Source organism: Micrasema longulum, unplaced genomic scaffold, assembly GCF_059751315.1.
Source record: "Micrasema longulum isolate JH-2025_06_02 unplaced genomic scaffold, ASM5975131v1 h1tg000139l, whole genome shotgun sequence".
Taxonomy (NCBI): domain Eukaryota; kingdom Metazoa; phylum Arthropoda; class Insecta; order Trichoptera; family Brachycentridae; genus Micrasema; species Micrasema longulum.
This window is the reverse complement of record NW_028277345.1, coordinates 69,718-89,348: the sequence shown is the minus strand read 5'-3', so window position 1 is coordinate 89,348 and position 19,631 is coordinate 69,718. Positions and strand designations below refer to the sequence as shown.

The window sequence follows — 19,631 nt, the reverse complement described above, 5'->3', positions numbered from 1 at the left end:
ACCATAACAATGTATTAATTAATTTATTTATTTACGGACTTTTAAAGTCCATTTAACAATGGTCAATACATTTCTTTATAATATATACAGGTACACCTAAAGAGTATTAAAGCTTAGACAAAAAAATAAATAATAATTGGTACCTCAAGACAAGATCTGGTCTACCTTATATTATTTACCGATCTTTTGTGAGAATTTTTGTTGTTTTTCGAAAAAACAATATATGAAGAGTTGGATAATTTATCTAACTCAATCTTTATAAAAATCACCTCAAGGGCACTGTACAATAAATGAATATCCCAGCCCGTCTTGCAGCTACAGAGCGCATGGTCGGTAAGAAATCTAGCCTCCATTTATACATTTTTCAAATTGAAAAAGAAATTTAGCGTATTGATGAAATTTAAATAATGTTAAATAATAGTCATTAAAAGGAATAAGATTACAACGCGTCTTGCAGCTACTAAGCGCACGGACGTGGACGGTTGGAATTCTAGACTCTAGATATATTTGAACATTTATTATGTAACCAAGTTTAGATACTATTGCTTCATCAAACGCTCCCTATGACTTCATTTTTGCTTATGACCTCCCTAATAAATGTAATCACAACATTTTGAACGTGATCTCACACAACTTATAGACAAACACGACAAATGGAGTTATTGACCCAATTATTTACGAGTACAACTATCCATTTATACAGGCGCCGCGCCGTAGCGCAGTTGGTTAGACGACCGACTGAAATTGGCGTCGCAAATTCGGCTCCCGGACATTCCAACATAAAAATTCTTATTTGTTTGTGTTTTGTACTGTGTATATTTCATTAGGTAGTGTTATAGATAAATCTAGTAAGATGCTTGGATATGTGATTCGAAACTCAAGATATTTCATTAATACTACCGCAATTCGCACATTGTATGATTTTATTTTATTTTACAAATTGACGGACAATGTCCAATTTAAAAAATATATACAACGAAAAACAATAATAATAGAGTGACAAATAAAATAAGGAATACAACAAATAAAAGCAAAGACAAGTTAATACATTAGACAGGCATTATGGAATCCTGGTTAATTCTACAAATATACGGTCAATTTATCGGGAATATTTTTTCAGTCGATTTGTAAAACACTCAATTTACAATCAAAATAATTTAAATCTTGATTTTCATTTACAAATCGAATCATTCTGGGTAGAGGCGCGTGAAAATATCATTAGTCTTATGATGACCGAGGAACAGAATTTCATTATTTCTGAGTCTACGTGAAGGAACATTAAGATATATTTGTTGGAGAATAGTCGGGATACACTAGTCCGCAGCATACTAGAATACTGTTCCATAATTTGGAATCCTTCTGAATCAAACCACATCCTTGAAATAGAGAAGGTTCAAAAGAGTTCACTAAACTTTCTTTTACTATTCATATTGAACATGTTATCAATAAATCATTAAAACTTCTTGGATTTATTAACAGAAGCACAGCTGACTTCAAAAATATCAATACCCTTAAAACTCTCTTCTGTTCCCTAGTTCGCCCGCACCTAGAGTATTCTTCTGTTATCTGGTCTCCATATTATGCTGTTTACATCAAGAATATTGAATCAGTTCAACATCGATTTTCGAGAAAGATAGGCTCGTGGTTGGGCTTATCCCATAAACTTCTCTTTTGAAATTTTGTATTACTTCTAAAATCGCTTTAATGAAATTTTATCAACTTCTCTTGGTTTAAAATCTTCTCCTTATATTGCTTTTTCAAATTTTAAATGATTACTTGCCATACTTGTTATTCCTTCTTTATTTTTTCTTTTTTCTCTGCTGCCATTGGCATGTTTTTATACTTGTTATACTTTTAAACTACTTTTAATTACTTATATTATATATGTTAATAAAATCAATATATTGCTGCTCTTACTATAATGTGTCATTAATTTTGAAGATGTTTTTTAAATTGACCTAAATTTAAATTTACTGTCTTATATTTCACTTAAAGATTCTTCTCATCGTTTCTTTGAATCCCTTAAAATAAATATGTGTTTATGTTTTTCCTTTTTTAAAAAAAAATGTTATTACTATTTTATTTTATTTTTACATCTGAGTATGTTTTTCATTCTTTATTTCCATTCTTAATTCTTAATTACTCTTACAAGTTTTCTTCATTTTTAATATTATTTCCATTTGTAAATACTCACTACAAACTACAAACCTTAAAATATTTTTTTTTTTCACTTAAATTTAAATTTTTAAACAACTTTCATTTATGTTTTCTTTTTCCTTCTCTTTTTTATACTTTCATAATTAACATTAGATTTAATTGCTTTTTAATATGGAAACTTCACTGGTCCATTAGAATTAAGTCCAATTGTGTAAAATATTAAACTTTGTAACTGTACTGTATGTTTCCTGAATAAAAGAAAAAAAAAAAAAAAAAAAAAAAAAAAAAATACGTATAATGAGAGAAACTACCTTGAATATATCTTCTCTTCAAGACTGTCGAAATAAATCCGACCTAATAGTCCTATTTAAAATTCTCAACTCACTCTTTGATGCGCCTGAACTATTGAGCTCAATAAAATTAAATATCCCAACTAGAAACCTCAGTCAAAACTAACTCTTTCATACCGATTACCATAGTACTAACTATGGTTTTCATTCCCCTATGCCCAAAATTCTTAGGTCTGCCAACAAACATACCAGTCTTGATTTCTTTGAGAACAAGTTGTCTTCTTTCAAACGATCACTGAATCTAATTCAATTATAAACACCTCTCTCCCGCTTCTACTCCCACAAAGCCTAATATGAACCATTGAGTCTTTCAATATTTTTTTATAACAATTTTCTATGTATAAATGTGTCCATAAAAAAAACCCATTGGGCGTATTTATAAATAAATAAAATAAAAATAAAAAGAGATTTTTGCGATATTATTATCTTAAAGAACATGATAATTATCGAGTCTTGTATCCATTATTATTTCTAGCGGGGATGCAACATGATGGACACCTTCGAATTTCATCGTAAAAAAATTCTCGGGAAATAATTCTATAAGCTGATTAATTTTATTTTATTTTATTAACATAAACGAAAAATCTGCCTTTTAATTTAATTTAACTTTTAATAGTTAATTTTATTTTAATTAATAATATCTTTAGGATAACAAAAATAAATTACAAAAAAGATATAAACAATGTTTTCAATCAGTGTTACATAAAGAAAAATTATAGATGTAATTTTTCACTTCTTTCTTAAATATATTGTATTCCTGACTTTCTTTTTATTATCTTTGTTCATTTCATTAAATAAAAATATTCCTCTGTAAGTATAATGATGTTGTGCAGTAGTTGTTTTTAATTAAGGAATTAAGATATTACCACCTGTTATAAGATTACTTTTTATTTTATCTTTATGTATTAAAAGCAAACAAATCTTTTTTTATAGGAATTTTATATCTAAAACCTTATTTTTTTTAAATAACTGAACAGTGGGAAAAGTAGACGGTTTTTTCAAAATTACTTGTATTTTTTCAACCGGTAAAATAATTGTTTTAAAAGCACTACCCCATCCGATTATTCCGTAATGTAATTTATAACGTATCTTTGAATTATTGTTCATTCGAGATTCAAATAAATCGAGTGAAGCCGAGTAAAATTTAAAATCCAGTTACGTCACTTCTCACCAATCGATTTTCTTTTTGAAAGGGGGTGTTAACGAAAAGGCGGACTGTAAATGAAAAACGAATTTCATTCAGTTTTAGGAATTGGGAAAAATTTGAGAAAGGATAGGAACATGGAATGGATACCTACCTTTAATATGATGTTAATGTTTTTCAATTTCGGGCACTGGATGACAAAATGAACTACAAAATACAACAATGTTTTCCACGACGCGCGACGAATGCCACCACTTTTTATCCGAATTTATGTGAAGTCCAAAATGTTGTATTGTTTTTGTTATAAATCCGAATCTTCTAATTTTGAATTTCTTCTATCTTGATGTTAGTTAGGTACCATCAGGATGGGTCAAGGGAAGGATGAAAAGAAAGGTAGTCGGCCAGGAATAGTATCGATAAATGCTGTTATTTACTTAACATGGGGTGTATTTTTCACACCTAGAAGTATGTAATTTCATTTTAATATGCACCCGTAAACCCAAATATTGCAAGCTGCTTCTCTGTCGCGGCTCTAAAGGGAATTGCATAATCGAGCAACAGGGTGGAAAATTCCATCGAACGAAGGGGTTGTTTTCGTATCAAAATTTCAAATAACCGCAAAATAACGTGACATCACCTTTTTTCATTTATAAGTACGTATTTCCCGTATCCAGTCAGAATGAAGAATATATTGAAGATGTTCAGTGTTTTTCAAAAATGTTTTTGTATGTCAATAGACTGTTAAACCACGCGAAAATTTAAAAACGATATATTTTATGTATCCTGTTATCAGCGCTATGATTTTTTTAAGTTTGAAATTACTCCGCGTGTGACGTAACAAGTTCTTGCCGGTAAGTTTTGCTGGCTGGTGAGTTGACTTCCCGGAAATCTATCACAACACTCTTATTGGTTGATTCCGAAGAACTGGTGACGTCGTTCAAAGTAGTTCGTTTTGTTCTAATAATTATTATTATTCTTTCATACATTTTCAAGAAACTTCGTCATTTAATGAGGAAGTTCAGTGCTACGGGAAACCGGATATAAAGAAGAAGAAAACAAACGGACAAAACATGCTTTCGCATTTATCATTGTTTTATAAATTAGAAAATTAACCATTAATAAAAACAATTTTTTAAATCATCATCATCATTCCCTTTCCGCACCTAATGTTGCCATAGGTCACTGCATTGATACACCAATCGCAGCGCACCTTGATCATTTTTGTTACATAAAGGTAAGATGACCAGTCTTACGGTACCAGTTCAGGGACTATGAAATATTCTAGTGTAAAAACACCTTTTTAAATAAATATTACACATCAACCATGCCGGGAATCGAACCTGAGACCTCTTGCTCAGTATGCAAACGCGCCTCCCGTTACACCACGAGGTCAGTTATAATAGTTCGCATTTATGATATTTTTTAAATTTAATTTATTCATATTAAGAAACATATTACAGTATATATATAAACAGGGTGTTCTTTAAACCCTGTCACATCCGAAACCACGATGATCAGTATGAGCAAGAAGACATTGGCACATTAAAATAAATTTTTAGAACGAATAATATTTACAAAAATAAAATATTAAAAAAACAAATGGTTGCTTACTTCTGCAAGGGAGAAGCGAGGAGAGGCGAGGGGGGAGTCTGATACACCGTCAACCACATGGCCACGCCCCTTCGCTTCTCCCATGCAGAAGTATAACTAGAAGTATAGTTTAAATAACACCTGTTTATATATACTCTTATATATCCTTAACTCTATGAAGCCAAGAGCCCTGTGATTAGTTTCGTGTGTGGATATTCTATCGTCACTGCAATGCAAATAAGTTCTTTGAATTTTTAATTCGGCATCAAATTACTATTTTATAATTCCAATTGCAACGTCAGAATATTCTTGCTGTAGCATAAATATATATGAATCTTATAATGATTGATGTCAAAATTACAAAATTGTGTTCGGCACGTTTTTAAATGCCAATTGGGTTTTTTGCGACGATTCTTTAAGCCTGAACTCCGAGTTCAAGCGTAAACGTATTTCTAATTCTAGTTCGCTAATATTATAACTGATTGCGTCATTGTAATGGACTTTTACAGAGCATTCACTTTCCGAAAGTTCAGGGGCCTTGAACATTAAAAATAAAATCATTCGAACCTTTTCTTCTTCTTGCGGTGCCTCGTCGGGTCACTTCAGCAAAAGCATTTGGTCCTGCGCTACTCTCATATTCCGCAGCCAGGACAACTGCTTATTGGATGTTTTAGCTATATTGATCATAACCATCCTTGGAAAAGATGACCAGAGTGATTTCGCATTGCCTTAGCAATTGCATTAGATTTTTTTATCGGGGTTACCTTTCCTTAGCTGGTTGGTTCTGGTTTTAAGGTGCCAGAAACTCTCTTTACGTCTTTTCGTTTTCTGCGTTTATCACACCGTTATTATATTTAATTAACATAAACGGCAAATCTGCCTTTTCAAAAAATTAAAATATTAAAATATTTGGCTTAATTTATTTTTTTTTTTTTAAAACACGAATTTCCTTTTACTCAAGATTTATAAAAAAATCAAACCTAATAATTATATAAGATTTATAAAAAAACATTAAACTAAAAATTATACAACAAACTCAGTAGAAAGTTTAAACAATTCAAAAATAAATGTAAAAAACAAATTAAATTTTAAAATATTTTCAAGTAATTCAACAAGAAAATCATAAGTACTGTTTTATACAGCTGTTGCCCAGCTGAAATAAATATAATTACCATTCACCATATTTGAAAAAGTTCAAAAGGTTTGTTCTATAGGAATAATACCCTAGACTAAATATATCAGATACGTGGGAATAACTGTTGCCGAGTTCATGAAGTCTGTTCAATAGGGCATTACAAGTTTACACTGTCCGTGAATTGTTGCTACAAAACGGTGGCACCTGTCTAGTCATTCTTTCAGCCACCCTGAAGTTGATAAGAGACAACAGTTCAGAGCGATCCCATGTTGAATTTACAATTCTGAATAAATTTAAACGGTCTATAATTTTTCTTCTATCGTTAAATTTTAACAAATTTAATGTTACGATTATAATCTTATTGCTCAGGGTTCACGATGTGGACGCTACCGAGTTGGACTAGTCAATAGTGTTGCCGGTGGAATGCAACTGGGCGTTCGCAGCGTTTTATAGAATCACACCCTCCAGCAAAATGTGACTCACTGCGACCCTGCTGACAGTTCTAACCCATTTTATTTTACTATGGATATGATATTATTATGACCGGGGCGCTGTAAACGCCCTAGTCTGACGAAAGGGGCATTGATTAAAGTCTCTTTTGGGTTTAAACCTTTTTTTGAAACGGCACACGAGATGGAACTTTCAAAGAAGTTCCTATTGTTGTAAATAATTCCACTTGGATTAGTTCGGATCTGAAATGCAACTCCGTGCCGACAAACTTAATTAGTGCTTTTGTTCTTAAGGGTAATTGGATGTACCTTTATTTTATAACACTGAGTGTCGTCTGATTTAAAACATTAAAATCAGCCGGATATTTTGCATTACAACTATTGTACAAAATTAAATACGGTATTCTGAGTTCTTCCAAAAGTTTGTAGACAAAGCTTATTCTTGAATATCCGCATTTCTTCAATATTTCCATCTGTTGATTTTTGGGAAGTGACCAACTGAAACCTTTATTTATTTATGTAGGTAAGATTATACGTAAGCTCTTTAACTTCTCAAAAATTAACACATTAAAGAATTGAAGAAATATGGGTTATCTGCCCTGTAAATGCCGATACTTCCATATTCCATTTCCTCCATTTGTGTTGAATTATATTATGATACATATGCATTCGGTTATCTAACTATTTTTTTCTTTATTTTCAGACATTCGTTCATCTGAGCACAAAATGTGACGGTTCTCATAATAGGTGAGTAGATTAATTTAATGTATTTGATCAGTAATTTACATCAGCCTTGCAAGGAATAAAACCCCGGCCTCAAGCATGACAAACGCGGCGCTACCCACTAATATACTTCATTGAAGGTCCTGTTATAAATCTAATAAAAATACCATAGATATCCCTATAAAGATAACCTCTGTCAAGTCGACGCAATCGATTTTGAAAATCGATATAATTCGGTCGTATATGGCGCCAATACGCTCGCCGTTCCTGCCAACTCAGTCGACCCACAGAAATTGCAGGAGACACCCGTACCATTCAGTTAAGTGCACTACTTTCGTGAATATGTACCTACACGTCGTTGTTACGTGTAGTTATCATTAATGTTGTTAAGTAAATAACAGCATTTATCGATACTATTCCTGGCCGATTACCTTTCTTTCCCACCCTACCCTTGACCCATCCTTATGGTACCTACCTAACATCAAGATAGAAGAAATTCAAAATTAGAAGATTCGGATTTAGTACAAAAACAAAACAACATTTTTTACTTCACATAAAATTGCATTAAAAGTGGTTGGATTCGCCGCGCGTCGATGAAAACATTCTTACATTTTGTAGTTCATTTTGTCATCCAGTGCTAGAAATTGAAGAACATTCACATCATGTTAAAGGTCGGTGTCCATTCCATGTTTCTATCCTTTCTTCAAATATTTCCCCATCACAAAACTGAATGAAATTCGTATTTCATTTACAGTCGGCATTTTCGTTATCAAATGCATTATAAAATACAGTTATCTTTCTAGGGTTCTTGGTATTTCTGTGTTCAGGAGTAGTATTCTAAACGCAATAGCGCGCGTAGTAATCCCAAATAAGAATTTCGCCTCGTAGTGTTGTGGTTGACGCGTTCGCATACCATTCTTGAGACCTGCGTTCCATTCCTGTCAAGGCATACGCGTTATATTGGTTTTTTGGACGAAACATAGTATTTCTTTGTTTTTGGACTGGCACCTGATGCAAACGACTAATCAAACTACCTTCATGTAACAGATGATCACAAGCATTTTCAATGAGTTGTAAATAACTCGCTATTAGAAAATGGAAATCAAGTTGGGGAAGAGTGGGATTCGAACCACAGACCTTTGAGCCGTGATTCCGAGACACTAGCCGCGGGACCATTTAAATATAGTAAAATAATAAATAAATAATACGAATTACTAAAAAGCACGAGGAAAAAAGTAAATTGTTACGTTGAAGTAAGTAATTTATATAAAAGGTAATTATTAACTTAAATGCACATCTAAAATATATTTTTAAATCGTTAGATTTTTTAAAATAAAACCATAAATAAAAATTTACTACCTTTTTTACAAACACTATTTTTATAAGTGAAAGCAATTACCTTTTAAAATAATATTAAATACAAACTTGACCCAGTTTCATACTGGGTCAAAAAATGCATGCATGTATACACTTTTTATTAAAACCGGTAATTACTGCTGCAGTTTTGATACATAAACTTAAATTGCAGTCCGAAATTAATCATCATCAAGACCATTCCACTAATCGCACCCAGCGGTGCATATTTATTTTATTTAACGCTTTATATACATATACATTTATTTTATTCAAAGGTGGGCATATTGCCTTAAAGCAATTTCTGCTTTCCTACCCAAACCGTTCAGTTTCAGAAAATTACAAATACATTGACATATTCTAGTTAATTATGTAGAATCTCATAATTTTATACAAAATTAGAAACAAAAATAAAAAAAATAAAAAAAATAACACCATACTTTGTATAAAGAGAGGAGAAAAGAACAACTCAAACATTTAGATAGTGACATTTCAATCTTGATTTAAATGTAAATCTCTAATTTTAGTGGGTTGATTATTCCACAATCAAGCAGCTGCAACTGTGAAAAAGGAGATATAAACATTAAAGCGGTGAAAGGGTATTAAAAGGGTTCTCTCGTTTATAGAACGAAAAGATAGTCCATGTTGTGATGGTTGGAAGAGCTCTCTCAGGTAAAGGCCCTTTTCACACATGACACGCCAATCCACCCGGCCCTGTAATTTTACCGGGTACATCCTACAAACGCATACACAATGTGTCGCCTTTTGTAGGATGTACTCGGTAAAATTACCGGGCCGGGTGGATTGGTGTGGAACGTGTGAAAAGGGCCAAACAGTAATGGGCATATTCGTATTCTAGGTTATTATGCAGAATCTTATAATTTTATACAAAAATTAACTTAAAATTTATACTTTATTATTAAGAGAGGAGAGAGTGCAGTGCATAAGGCACTGCAATGATACTTTAATTGCAGCTTATCAAAATAACCTTAATCCAAAACATCATGATTTTATGCAAGGTAGAATGTATTCGGCCAATAGACCAATATTTATTATTCAAATTTATTTTATGTTTGTAGGTGACATTTTGTTTTTGCCTCCTTTTTCAGATTTTAAATTATTGGCGCGTTTTTAAAACCGCACGTGCCCGCGCACTTTCTACAAACAGTGATGTCACGGTCAAACAAATAACATTCGTTCTTTATAGAATGGCGTCAACTAGTTTGACTTGTTTTGAAACTAATTAAATTGGAATAAATCACTCGCGACAAAATGTAAAAAAAAAAACTTTTTCATTAAAAATCCAATACGAAAAATCATTCTAAATCGACAGGTTTGTGGAATATAATTTAAAAACCAGCGTGCTAAGCACAAGAGTCAACAGCTTGCGTTTGTATGTAGCCAAAATAAGAGCAAATACTTTGATTTCGATTTATTCATTTTTTTATTTGTTTATTTTTCCATACATGTATTCACATAGAAATAAAATTACGAAAATACACTTGAGAAATATAAAAAAAAAAACAAACAAACCGTCACGCCGTTTCCCCGTAAGGGTAGGCAGAGAGGATAGAACGCCACAACACTCTATCTTTGCATACAGATCTCGCGTATTCTACATTCATACATCTTCTCATGCACGCGCGCCGATTATTCCGACTTTTGACATGTCCATCTTTAAGTATTTGTTGGATTTGGTCATGCCATGTCTTTCTCGGTCTTCCTCTATTTCTGCATCCATCAACATTCGCATTGTAAATATTCTTAGCCGTTCTCTCGCTGTCCATTCGTTCTACATGTCCAAACCAGCGCAGAGCTCCTTTCTTGATTTTGTCGATAGTGCTTGTCTCAGCCTTACATAATGTACGGATCTCAACATTTGTGCATCTATCGTACATAGTTTTACCACACATTCGCCTGAGAGATCGCATTTCGACAGCATTCAGCCTACTTTCATTCCTGTTTTTCCAAGACCATACTTCGCTCCCATACATCAGGGACGGGACCAGGGCTCCGTTGTGAACTGCCAATTTTGCCTCTTGTGACAAGCATTTATTTGCCAAGGTCGATTTAAGTGCACCGTTCACTCTGTTCCCGGCACTCACCCTCCTTTCAATATCTTTCTCAGTCATTCCATCCCTAGTGAACATACTTCCCAGATACACAAATTCCTCTACTTGTTTTAGTCTAACTCCATTCACAGTGATTTCACATTGAGTCATACTTTCATTTCTTTCAAAAACCAATAGAGAAAATACACCTTAAAATTAAGCAATAACATAAATTGTCTAAAATGCCAACAAAGACTTAAGCGTCTGAGCGTGGGCCATTCTTTTTTTAATTATTACAAAGTGAAATGTGATGTACGAGGGTTGGTATTTAAGTTTTGAGATATGGCACCACCAGTGTGAATATGTCAAATCTGACACTGCAATCGTAAAGTTTGACATTTTTAATGGTAAGCGTACTCAGAACAATGGATTCGAACATTCGCGAAACGAAGTTACAGCGTGCGTAACTTGGTTAAATAAAAGTTGTGTTTTTTTGACAAAATATGTTGTCTCATTTTAAGTTTTCTTTTTCTTTCTCATGTATTCGTATATCCAAAATTATATAAATTCTAATAAATAAATAACTATAACAGTGTAAGTCACTCTCCAAGCACAAGAGCTAGTCTCTTTTTTTTGGCGAGTTACCGTTGTAACATTTACTGATTTAATGACAAGGGCAAAATAATAGACTGGCTATTCGATCAGGAGTTTATATATTAAAAAAAATGAATATTTGTAAATATAGATATATATAAAATAGAATTTATAACTAAGTAATATTTTCATGGATGTTTGTGTGTGTATATGTATGTTCACATGTATGTATGTATGTATGTATGTATGTGTATATATGTGTATATATGTATGTATGGATATGTATGTGTGCATGTACGGGTATAAATATGTATGGATATGGATGAGGATGATATATAGATATAGACTTACATATAGATATAGATATAGATATAGATATAGATATGGATATGTTAATAAATAATGTTTTTAATAAAATGCTTTGTGCCCATTAAATATGTAAACACTTATGTTTAAAATTTTGGTACTCCGGTTCTGTAATTATTTATTTTTTATCTTAAAATTGCGTGATCATTCACTTATTTTTTTTGCTTTTTTTTTACATCTTCTAAATATTTTTTTTTTTTTTGAAAGCATCAATTACATGTACTTTTTTTTCGCTCCCTATATCTAAGTTAGTAGTAATTATTATTATAAAACCATGTAGGACTATCATATGATTAATTGTAAAGGATCTTTACCGACAAGCCATATTCATTGGCTTGGTGAGTCCTGTAAAAAAAAAAAAAAAGTCAAAAATGTCTTAAAATAACTAAAATGTAATATTGTATGTACATAATAAAATAAATAAATAAAATAAATAAATAAATAACTAGATGTATAAAAGTAGATTTGTATTAGAATAAAAAAAACCTTTAAACATTTATGAAATATTTTGATTAATAAAACTGCAGTGAAGGGATTATAAGCTCACCCGAAAATGAGTGCCCACTGTCAACTGGCCTTCTATCGTATTTAGGGCAGTGTAGGAACGACTTCACTCATTTCCTCTGTGTAATCAATTGATGACCCAAACACCTAAATTACTGAAGAACAATCATTGCTGACATGCGTGGATATCATCCATATCGATAAAATCGCTGACGGCCAAAGAAGTAGTACACAAAATCAAATTCCCACTAGGAAGGAAAGTGAACACTGGACAATATATAAGTGATAAGATCCTCAGTTACAATATGTAGTTCGATCAACCACAGTCAATCCCAATACGTATTCCAGTTCAGTGTAAAACGTAAAACGTCTACGCAGTTACTCTACTCTCTCTGTCAATCTATTTATATATGATGTAACAAAAATTGCGACTCAAATTTAAACAAAACCTTTTTTGCTGCAACAGTCCCTTCGTCATAACCCTATCCGCACCCGATGGTGCATAGGATACTACATTGCAGAAAATGCAGCGTATCAGGATTATCTGTAATATGAAGGTAAGGTTATCAGCCTTACGGCTCGGGTACCAGTCTAGGGGCACTGAACTATTACTGTGTTAAGCTGATATGCGGTGATAGACAAATTCGATAAAAATTATAGGTATTCGAACATTGTTTTTCTGTCTATCTCTCGCAAATTCCTCCCTGATACTGTGCGAAAAAAAAACTGCGCGTCGGACTCATTCTACCTAACTAAAATCGTCAAAATTGACGTTTTCCGCACCCATAACTGATCAAATTTGGTTATTTTTTTATTTTTTTTGGAAAACGTGCCACAATTAAATTTTCTGCGTCGGCACTTTTTCAGTTTTTCAAAATTATTTACCGCATTTGTATATACCGTACGTCCAAAGACTGCAGATAAAACGGAACACTTTTATGGGTTTTTTCATGGTTCTAGCTCCCATAAGAATCAATATGTCAAAAAAACAATACCATAGAGACACGCCAATTGTAAATATCTATAGTGTGTAAAATAATCAATGCTCTAGTGCTATAGTCAAGGGAGAAAATATGTAAATATGATTTGAAAATTTGTAAACTTTAAAGGAAGAAAAGTCATACCGTGTTTCCTCTTAAACCAACTTTAAAACAAATATTTTACTTAACAAATTACAACAGGGATGGAGAATACCTTAAATAAGGGATATGGAAGTCTAGGCATTTACAGGGCTTATGATCTGTCATTGGCTGGTTTAAGTGGCCACTACACACTGTGTAACATTCACCATTTTGCCTATGTTTGGACATCCGTATTTGTTCAATTCTTCCATTTGCTGATTTTAGTGAAGTCAAAGAGCTAAAACCTTTATTGTTGTGAAGAGATTCATCTGACTGAATTATTTTACGCAATTTTTAAACTTCTTCTTGGACCAGTTGGTTTCATTACAATATTTGAGTTTGTCTAAATGTATCCCGGGGGGGTGAAATCCAGTCTTTTGTCTACAAACATTTGGACAAACTGAAATATTGTAAATATTTTCCATTGACACTCCCAGGAACCTAACCTGGAACCTGAAGCATGTTAAGCGAATAAGCCAACCACTACACAACGAGGCCTACTAATCCCACTTGATTTCCTTCGTCTCGAGAGTAGTCGTCGAGTCGAAACGCTCTTCCAGGGTTCTGCTTCTATTTTGCACACAGATGTGTATGCTTTATTTCGCCTGGACACGGAAAAAACTGTCTGTTATCGACGAGTGTGACTAATTTGTTAAGTTTTTTTTACCCAGTCTTGTAATCTTTTAAAAAAAACTATTTTACTAACTGTAGCGATAAATATGTAGACAGGCGTTCATGATCGCACCGCGGGTCTTCGTGCGAAGTGAAAAGGTCGAACTTGATTCGTTATTAAGGCATTCCAATCTCCTGCCACTAATTAAATTACACAAATCAAACATATATAATTCTTGCTTCAAGCGCTTTTTACGTAAAGGTTAGACAGCGTCTGTTTGGTATAATTTACACTAGATTATATTATAATACCATAAAACAAACGTATTCGCTTCTTATACTTGAATGTTTGCGTGACATTCAAAGTCATTTTTAATGTACCAAAATGACATTACAAACTAAACAATATATTGAAAGCGTCAAATTGGGACAAAATATCAGGCCAGGAATCCCGGAGCAACGGCTTAATATTATCTATAATATTAATACTCTAGAATTTAATTATTGCGTATGTCCTTACTCTAGCGCACAGGAATTTAAGCCTTACTATCGTAATGTTCAACGCTAAATCACTATAATTTTCGTATGCTGAAATGTGGCAAATTGCTATCCCGGTAATTTAATCCCCATAAGCTTAAACTGTAATAACAGATATTTAAAAGAATGCTCAAATCAAAAAAGGTTTTTCAATTTAATATTGAATAAATTTGTTCACCCTTTTTACTTATAACCCTACATAAATTTGTGTACCGTTTATGAAATTTGTTCTATTGGTAAATATAAATTGGTTATGTTTTTTACGATTATTTTAGTTTTTTATTGTTTTTATTATGTTAATGATAATTAGGTTAATTGGATTAATTACGTTTTTTTATTGTTATTATTATGTTAACTTTGTTAAATAGCTAATCTTAGGCATGTTTCACATTTTGTAAAATGTTTTCCTCGGCACGGGACATCCCAGTGAAGGAACATTATTCTGTATAAAAACAGAATACAAACAATGTAAAAGTACAAATAAATAAATATATATGTAGACGTACACGTATGCTGCGAGAGACAAATAATAATTAATTTCGAGATAGCGTTGCCAGATAGTGAAAGCTTTATACTCCCCATCAGCAGGAGTATTTGCCTCTTAAACATAGTTTCACTGATGTTAAAATTGTTGATGACTGCTCTTTTCCAATCGGCATAACCATAGGCAGGTTGGTTCTGGAAGCCCAGAGGTAAAACAGTGCTGACGCTGTCTTAGATACGCATCATACGCGGGTCCGTATTATAAATAGGAAGTTAACAGAGTTATCTTTATCTATATATATATATATATAAAAGGCAATGTTCATATGTGTGTCCGTGATATACTGAATGGCCGCTGGACTGATTTACGTGCGGTTTTCAGCGAAATGTAGATCTTTGCCATGAGCATATTTATAGCTGTAGAATGTGCCTAACAATGTTTCCGAAAAATGTTTATTGGATAAAATAAAGAAAGTACACGCAGCTGGCCAACCCTGGGTATTTTTTTGCCGCAATTCACCATTGTGTTTTTTTAGATTCTTAACCTGCTGTGATGAAAAAATAATCATTGAAATAGACATATCATAAATATTAATTTAAATAAATAAAAATCCGTGTAAAATGTATCAAAATACATATTGTAGATCCTCGGATTCGATTTGACGAGTTGTAATCCTTAATCTTCCACAGTTATGTCTGATTTATTATATTAATATTACATTATCTATAATATATCCAATTCTCACTGGAAACCGCCAGTGTTTCGTATTAATTAGGCGTTTGTTTGTAAGGATCAAATAGTTAATTGATTAGCGAAACTTAATATTAATATCCTTGTATGTATTCTGGTTTTTGCATATGTAAATCTTTTGATTGACATGCCAATTGAAATCAGAATACATTATATCAATAGATTTTATCTAAGAATGATAAAAATCTTATACATTAGCAATAATAAATTTTTAAACAAATGAGAGAAATCGCCATGGCCTAGCAATCACGTCGTCTCCAAAATCGGTGTTTTTTTTTTGAGAATGATAGCGTATTGTTAATAGGTTATTAAATAAAAAAATAAATAAACTAATACTTTTCTTAGACTTTTAATTTTAACTGTTTGCTTAAGCCCTAATTGGCTGTCGATCGAACTTTTTTTACATTTTTTTTGTACATTTGGACTGTGGTGTGAAAATATGTTTCATTGATTAATAAAACCTACCTACTTACATAATATTTATTATATTATTACTCAACCAGCATACTCACAATACGCAAAATGTACCAAATAGGGTTTTCTTAAAATCGTACTCAATTATCAATTATGTTATAAATTATCCTAAATCGATGAAAATCATAATCGTTAAACTCCCGGTGATGTGAAGCTAGTACACATTGCATCTAATAACTTTAATATCTCTATAAACATAATACGAGTACGTACTGAGTTAAAAAAAATTATATTCCTCCGTTATGCATTCATATATCGGTTAAAATATTATTCAATGAAACAATAAATACTTATTGGACACAAAAAAGCATTTTATCAAAAATCAGATATAATTTCCCAATATATTCGAAAGTAAACCGATGTGTCGCATGTCACCGCGTATGAAGTAAATGAGTACCGAATATTCAATGAGAAAGTCATGTGTTTTATATATATTTTTTACTTGTAAAAAGACTATTTAACTAAGCCATTTAAAAATAAAATGTTTTTGTATTATTGATCGCTAATCGTCGCTATGATTTTTTTAGAGTTTTGTATTTCTGAAATAATTCCGCGCGTGACGTCAGAGGTTCTTCTCTGTCAGTTCTCCCGATTGGTTTGTTTACGCTTAGCAAACCGGATATTCTTCACAGCTCTCATATCATTGGTTGGGTCATATGAGCCAGTGACGTCGTTCAAAGTAGTGCGTTTTTATTAAAATAATTTTTATCATTCTTTTCGTATATTTTCAAGAAACTTCGCCGTAAAATTTACAACGCGCACAAGAAAACATTTTTTGTATCCAATTTTCCGTGGGGCTCAAGTTCCTCACTGTCTCACACACTCTTTACGTCTCACTCTCGATACTATAGATAGTGTATTCGAGAGCGAGAGAGACAATTTCACGCGGCTCATACGTCTCGCGTCTCACGCCCGAATCGCAAGGTTGCTAGTACTTCAGTTCAGTACGCGAGTTGCTCCACGGTAGTTCTCTGAGTTTCGTTGAGAGTGGACCTCTCGCTCATGCTGTGAGGGTTATCTTATGTTTTTTTTTATTTTTAGCAATCAGATTCTACATATCATCACTTTTGACTTCAACATTAAATATTATAATTAAAGCAATTGCCTATGGATATTTCGTTTTTCCGAATAAAAATCTCTAATTTTAAGATGTATTTGGTACATTGAGGGAAGAGTTTATTCTAATTCAAATCAAATAAAATTAATAAGGCGATTTCTTTGTTTTCTATTTATGTTATGGTGTTTTTTTTGTCATGTTGATGAAACGTCACAAACAAATATTGCTGACTGCATAAGCAAAATAACCGCATTGCCACGTTTTCAGTTTGCTAAAGCGTAAATCGTACTTTTGGGTACACCTCAATTGCGTTTAATTCGATCATTAATAAATGATGCTTTGGAGATTACCGCGTTCAATTTTCAGTTTCATATCAGATTACTCAAACAATTACTATCCGTAATCAAATTTAATTAAAATCACGCATCACAAACGGCCGGTTGCCCCCATCACGAGACCATTAGGTCACCTATCGTCAGTTCGTTCAACTAGAGATACTAAAATATTTTGTACGTTTGCTGTCATTAATTATTGCTGTTTTAAAAGTTTGGTAGATTATTCATATTCTGTGTCCACCATGCCGCGAATCAAACCCATAATCTCTTGGTTGTAGGCAATCGCACTAAACACCTAACTAGTCACCACGAATCAGAGATTACGTAAAAGATTCATCCGCTTCCAGTGGTGCATGGGGCTCTGCATTAGTATTCCAATAGGGAAGTTCAGTGCTACGGGAAATTCGATATAATTTTTTTTTTACTAAATGTAATTAAATATTTATAAAAAACCAGTTACCGACTTTTCTATGTCTACCGGTTTCGAGACGTACCCGTCTTTTAGTCAGGACACCAATTAAACATCTTACATACAAAAATGAAGGGCTAAAAGTAAATAATATGGAAATATTTCACATTTAAAAAGCTTTCAAAAATAACGTTCCTTTTATCAATAATTGAATAACCGTTCAATTTAGCCCGTTATACGGTGTTCAATTGTAACGGTCACCCTAAACCTATTTAACTCAAGCTCCTTCTTCCATCGCCTCCTCTCTTTTTCAACTATTTCTCAAACGACATATTTTTTTTTCATAATCTAATCAGTGCATGTTTGTCCTAATCAGTGCATGTACTTATTAAAATGCATGTTGTGTTAGTTTTATATTTTTGTGCAACAACTATGGTAAAGGTGTTTTTCGTGTTAGTTTGATTGGTGTCCTGATGAAGAGGCGGGTACGTCTCGAAACCGGTAGACAAAGAAAAGTCGCTAAGTGGTTTTATACAAATATTTAATAACATTTAGCAAAATGTTGGACCACAAAATTAATGCTTTAAATATTATAAAAAAATGTTTTTTTACACGCGGTAAAAATCAAAGCATTCAATTGTACGGCGAAATTTCTCCTAAATGCTTGAAAAAAATAGTTTAATGACGTCACAAGTTCTTCTAAATCAACCAAATTTCCGGTTTCCAGGAAGCCAACCTACCAACCAGAACAACTCACTGAAGGGAACTAGTGACGTCATGCGCATAGTAAAAAAAATGGCATAACTCCAAAAAGTCGTACTTTTTCATTGCTTCGATAAGGATCACTTTTGATACATGAAACGTAAGGCGATCAGTCTGGTGTTTCAGGGCTAGTATTCCAAACGCTCTCGCGGTTGTAGACAAACCATTTATCTCGTGTATTTAGATACAAAATACACGAGATAAAGTGTTTTCTACGGCCGCGAGAGCGGTTCAGAATACCACCCCAGGTGCCAGTCTAGAAACAATAAAATATATCAGTGAAAAACAAATCACCTTTAAAATCAATATTTCACGTTCACCCTGCCTGGAATCGAACTCAGGACCTCAAGTATTCAAACTCAAACACTTTACATTTTCTTGGTGCGAAGTAGACTCGGAAGTGGCTCGATGATTTGGGGGCCACATGAACTGAAGTACTCTCTTATGATAGAGAAAAACCAAAAAAAGTTTCTGAGATATCTCTACATGAGAAAGTGCGGGTATTATCCTTGGCTCTTCCAGACCGAGTTTCCACAGGGTATGCTCGGCTACAACAGTTTAGAGACTAGAAGGAATGTGTATTTGACTACACATTTTTATCGATTGTTGCGCGGTATGATCGATAATTCTAAGATTATGATGAGCATTGGTTTGTATGTTCCTGATAATTACCT

At 32.8% G+C, this 19,631-nt stretch overlaps 1 long non-coding RNA gene across 1 annotated transcript in view; it reads left to right on the top strand.

Annotated features, from left to right (window-relative positions):
* The window catches only part of LOC148284230 (uncharacterized), a 185,889-nt gene that overhangs the window by 109,126 nt on the left and 57,132 nt on the right, over positions 1-19,631 (top strand). The window contains exon 2 of the long non-coding RNA XR_015825379.1: positions 7,529-7,572. This is a non-coding gene — a long non-coding RNA (uncharacterized LOC148284230). The remainder of the gene's footprint in view (positions 1-7,528; positions 7,573-19,631) is intronic.